Source organism: Pinus tabuliformis, chromosome 3_2 (genome assembly GCF_031772625.1).
Source record: "Pinus tabuliformis cultivar Carrire ecotype Pingquan chromosome 3_2, CPIR1, whole genome shotgun sequence".
Lineage (NCBI taxonomy): Eukaryota > Viridiplantae > Streptophyta > Pinopsida > Pinales > Pinaceae > Pinus > Pinus tabuliformis.
In genome coordinates this window covers 393,257,454-393,263,629 of record NC_142302.1, presented here as the reverse complement: position 1 = coordinate 393,263,629, position 6,176 = coordinate 393,257,454, and positions in this window count along the sequence as shown.

Here is a 6,176-nt window from a genome sequence, read left to right as displayed (position 1 = left end):
ATCTTTAACAACATTGACTATTTTGGGATTTTATTAGTTAAAGTTATGCTATTTTTTTAATTGTAGCCATTGATGTGTAGCAGTGTATGGTTAAGGTTTTACAAAAAAAAAATTGTTATTTTTGTGTTGCTTTTATAAATTAGTAGTTAAATAATTTATTTACTTTTTCTAGTTAATTTATTATTTTATATAAACATTGGGACACAATATATATTTTTTCCATTGGTCTGGTTTAAAACCTTTCAAATGATTGGAAAATGATTTTGATAAAACCATCCTATAGAAAGTTTTATTAACTATTAGACTATCTATAATATTAAATATCATCAACGAAAGACATTAATTTAATATATAAAAAATAATAATTATCTACTATCCATCCCATTAATAGTTTTATCCCATAAATACTTTTTTTTATCAGTGATAAGAGATATTATGTTAGGTAATTTGCAATAATAAAGCTTAAGAGAAACAAGCTATTGATTAATATGTCTATAATACAAACATAATTTCAACTATGATAAATATGGAAAGTTTCATAATTACATAAAAATAGTGATAGAAATAATTGTAAATTTATAAAAATAAACAAGTCTCAAAAATCAAAATACAAAATAGAAATCCATCATTTAATAAATTTTAAATACAAAACAAATAGGAGTACTACTACAAGAAAATACTCCTCTTCGTTTATAAATAACCTGCGTAGATCTATCTCTCGAGCATCGAGAGAGATCAAATCTCTCTCTCTCTCTCTCTCTCTCTCTCTCTCTCTCTCTACAAACATCTTTCAGTGAAGAGATTTGATCCTCTCAATGCTTGATCTACATTTAAATGGATCTAGGTTTCTTTAGTTATTATCCTTTGAATATGCTACATTGCAGAAAAATACCATGGACAAAAACCATGGGTTAGGAGTACCATGGGAAAAACCATGGACAAGAAAAACCCATAGGTTGGAGAATTTTATGTTTTTTAATTTTTTTTATTTGATTTTTTATTTTGACTAAGTTAAAATGCCAAATATTATAACATATTGCCCAAGTGTAAAGGGTCTCTTGGCACAAAAATCTAAAAACCAAAAATATATTAAGGGGGGCCTAGAATAAAATACCTAGATTATGACATTTCTTTTCAAGACTTCAAGGTCTCTCTCGATTGTTTTAATTTATGAAAAAAAATTGATGAGAAAAAACTAATAAATTAAATAAATATTAAGTACAAAACCATGGAATCTAACAAAACCATGTGCAAAAACTAGCAAATTAAATGAATATAAAGTACAAAACCATGGAATATAAAAAAACTATTGGCGATAACATTTTTTCAAAAGTTATTTTAACATTAACAAATCTAGGGACTAAAAAATAATGTTTTGGTAAGTTCTAACCATGGGTGATAACATTTTTTTAAAAGTTATTTTAACATAATCACATTTAACAACCAAAAATGAATCATTTGGTATGCTATAACCACAAGTGATATTTATATATAATATTTAACGAAGTAGAAATTAAAAAAGTCACAATTTAATAATTTATTTCACTTATTTATATTGATCAACCACACTTGTTAATTGGAAACATTGACTCAGATAACAAATTTTAATGGATCCAAAAGAATAAAATCAAAATTAATAAAAAATAACTAATCTCAAGAAAGAATATCTAAATTTAAGTATTAAAATTTAACATAAAAATAAATTTACTACACAGAACCATATATATGATACATTAAAATAATTAATATAAAACATGACTACATATAATAATAATTTAATCAATGCAAATCCAAATATGAGACAACCATTATACACTTTAACAATAATTATGGTAAATAATATATACTAGCCTAGATCCATCTTAATTTTGGATATACCAACACCCTAAAGGTAACAAATCTCTTTTATAAGCTAGTAATGTATATATATATATATATATATATATATATATATATATATATATATATATATATAAATTAGGTTAGATAATTTTTTTTTCTCACAAACTAGCAATTTAATATCTAGTTCAACTATACTTTTAAAATATATTATTTTTATTATTATAAAGATTAGTTTTCTATTATAATGGATTAAAGATAATGTTTTGAAAGTTGTCTCTTTATATTTTGTCTTCAAACACATGTTGTAGTATTTATAGTTCTACAAGTGGCAATAGTTCAAGACAACCCTCTGTTTTTGGCTCTATATCCAATGGAGATCAACTCATCTCCACCATCTTGTTACCCAACCATGAAAACAATAACCCAATAACTGTGTGGTAAATGCTACAATAGATCCCAAATTTTAGGTCCACTCAAGTCACATCCAAGAATATATACAATGTATGTGGGATCATGTACTCATTCGAAAAATGCAAAGGCTAAATCAAACTTAAATTTGGTGCCAAGTGTTTCTTCACTATTGTATTTGCTAGCCTAGAGGATCAAACATGGGTGTTCAAGAATGGCTTACGTGAGAAATGGAAGCTTTTTTGATAACTATAAGTATTAAGGAATGGCCCATGTGAGCAGCTAAAGCCTATGAGCAACTACCTATGAACCATAGTATTCAAGAATGTTAATGATGAATGCTTGGTTTTATGTTTCATATTTTTTGTTTTTTCTCTCTCCTCATCTGTTGAATGTGAAACAAATGCTTGGTTTTATGTTTCATATTTTTCTTGTTTTTCTCTCTCCTCGTTTCTTGAATATGAAACCTCTAAACTCTGTTTCTTGTCCCGTTGTTGTTTCTCATTTTGTTTCCTCTTTCTGGTTTATAGTAACATAGATTTCAAGCCCTTCATTCTAACTTAGGTTGAATTTATGCATTGCTCTCAACTCCAAAAGCAGGTGATAGAAAGGATGGGTATAAAGCTTGGTAGACAAGATAGAGTTAAAGAGGAAGAAACATTGAGTCAGACACTTCAAGATTCCTCTCGTGGGGTAAAAGGATCACAACAAGGCCATAGTAAGCCCCTGAGAGAGAATGAAGATGCCACCGCATGCAGTGGAAACAAACAGAGTATGGTGCAATTTCGTATATTAAGTTCCACCAATGACATCATATTAGCAAAAATGTAAGCATGAAAATAGATTGAAACAACAATGAAAGGGAAACCCTCACTAACTCAACAGGCCCTTTCTCAATAATCGGGCAACATTTGGGTATGAAAAAACAGGAATCCCTTCTTGAAACTCCCCGTTTGCTTTTATGGATCTCTTCATATTGATGGATGGCTTTGACCCTCCTCGAATGGCCATTGGATGAGTGCTGGGAAATTGCATTCGTTAAACTTCCTGGTAACTGTTTGAAATTTTTTTAATTTAAAACTTTTATACAGAACTTTGACTTTCGTGTTTTGTAATTTAGTGCATATGTTTCCGCTCAGGCCACATTTGTTTAAATAAAATACATATTCATTTTCCTTTGATTACATTTCTCAACTATGGCCATGGATTTATCCTGGACAATTAATGAAAATAAGATATGTTCTATGGAATTGAACATATGTTTTTCCATCACTTGTATCGATATACTTTGACAGGATGAGCATGGATACCCAAACCCGTCGCTTCATCACACTATGACCGATAGAGACTTTCCTAGCTATTGAGCACGACACATAGCCCATATCATTCATAGATAAAATGGTGTTATTGTTTCACCTTGAGATGGATTTATATTTGTTTTATTGTAACAGGGAAACCACTGCTACATTATGATACATCAACTATACTCAAAGGCAAAAACTATTTTTCTTGTACAACCACGTTGAGAGTAATATGTATCTTCTCATGTGTCATCATAGCAATAGATTCCATTTTTCTAATTCATCGTGTTTCTCATTCTAGTGGCCACCATTATTGTGAAAGTTTCTCCTATCACTTTTTGCATCCATGAAAGTTGATGAGAAAATGATAAGACAATGCTAAATGTCAAATTTTAGCAGACATTCTGAAAACCTTTTTGATCCATTTTCTAACATGGTCCACAATATCCTTTGATAGTAATACGATGTATCTCTTCCAAAACTTGATTGTCTTTGATAGCTAGACAACTAATTTAATAAATGATCTCTTTAAATCTGTCTTGGACTCAAAAGTTATTGGATGTTCTTGAAGATGGGCCAAGTGTTCACCCAAAACGTCCAAACATATCAATAACAACACATAGTTTAATAGAAATATCCATCCTCGTCCAATTATTAAATACGAAAATATTGCTATAAAAGCCTAGATTTCCCATACATTGGGCCTACTACTTATATAACCCCTGGTTTTAGTTTCTCTTGCATGTTTGGCGATTCAGCTGGAATATGTCAAATTATAGAGTTCCTTGATGTCTTCACTCCAACTTCTTGGATGCCATCTCAAAGAAAGGCTCAAAGGATATTCCAAATATTATGTTTAGAGGTGGCCATTTCGACTCGAAAGGCTGAGTATCCATGCCATCAGTCACACTCTTCTATGCATGTGTACATTACCAAGAAATTTATCAGCAATAAACATTGTTGTAAGATAATAATTGTTCAAATAAATTTCTAAGACATTTTGGATATATAAAGAGATTTCCTTATAAGGCTCAGGTTCAGCAAAGCAACCAACATATGGATCATGAAACAGTGGATCCTCACACTAATATATTCACCATGGGATTGAGACAAAGATATACAAATTGTAAACTCCGTCATGTAGATGAGAAAGTGGTGTTGGAAACTCTCCACGTTAAATTTCTCAGATTGAAGTCTAAGGGAACCATGAGTACCATTTATAATTCACATTCTTACCATATTCAAATGGTGTCCTTCCTCAATGTAAACAATTCTTCAATAATATGTCCACTCTCCCACATGTGTCACTTATCCCAATCCTCACGCTTAATTGGCACACAGCACCTATGCATTTCATTCGACAATGTGTATGTCTTGGGACTTTGTATCCACTATAGTGGGCCTTCATCCCTCTTTTATTACAAAGCAGACTTCTCAAGGTAGGGGAAATCACAACTCCCTACCCTCCCTCATTTCAATGCAACACGAAAATATTTTCTTGCTCTCTTTCCATTTCACAGCAGTTCTTCAATCAGAAATATCAATTTCAAGCCCTTCCTTCCAACTTTGGTTGAATATTTGCATTTCTCTCAACTCCAAAAGTAGGTGATAGAAAGGATGGGTAGAAGGCTTGGTACCCAAGCTAGAGTTAAAGAGGAAGAAACACTGAGTCAGACACTACAAGATTCCTCTCGTGGGGTAAAATGATCACAACAAGACCACAATAAGCCCCTGAGAGAAAAAAAGATGCCACTGCATGCAATGGTAATAATCAGAGTATGGTACAACACTATATATTAAGGTCCCATTATCATGACCTCAAGGCTTCGATTGTTAAGGAGAGAGAAAATATTTTAAAAGCAGAATCTGGCAAATTTGAGGCTATAATTAGCAAAGTGGAAATCTTGCACAATCTTGTTTAGAGACCTCATGAGCAAGTTGCACATGCTGATACACTCTTTGATCTCACATCCACACTCCTCACTACTGTTAACAGGTCACAAAACAATGATGGTGCTACTCCAATTGATTTTATTAGTAGTGATATTGTAAGAAACTATAGTGACCAAGCATATGGAAGCCGGTTTTTGGAGGGAAATGACGATCAAACCCAAATATCATGGAGAAATCTTGGGATTTTAACTGCTTCTGTTTTCTAGGATGTGGCAGGAATTTGCGCTATGCTTCGACCCAATGGATAATGAACCCAAGAAAATGAAACCTATAGTACAGATAAAACAGACTAAGCCGACTGAAAGCACTCAACCAGAAGTAGTGAAAGAGTCCCTAGAAGATGAAAAATCATAAACATAGAAGAATATGGCAAGCATATTTAACATTTTGCAAAAATAGAATCAAGATGGATTAAAGAATTTAGTTCTAAATAGAATATCATTTTCCCAAACAATAGAAAACATATTTGTGTTATAATTTCTAGTAAAGGATGGTAGAGTTGAAATAAATGTTGATGAAAATGGAAAACATTTTGTTGTCCCAAAAAATGCTAGCAGAGCTATAGAAATGGCATCTAGAGAAGATCCCTATAGCCAATTTGTTTTTCAATTTGATTTTAAAGACTGTAAGTTATTGATGGAAGCTAATGGTGAGGAGTTGATTCCTCACAGA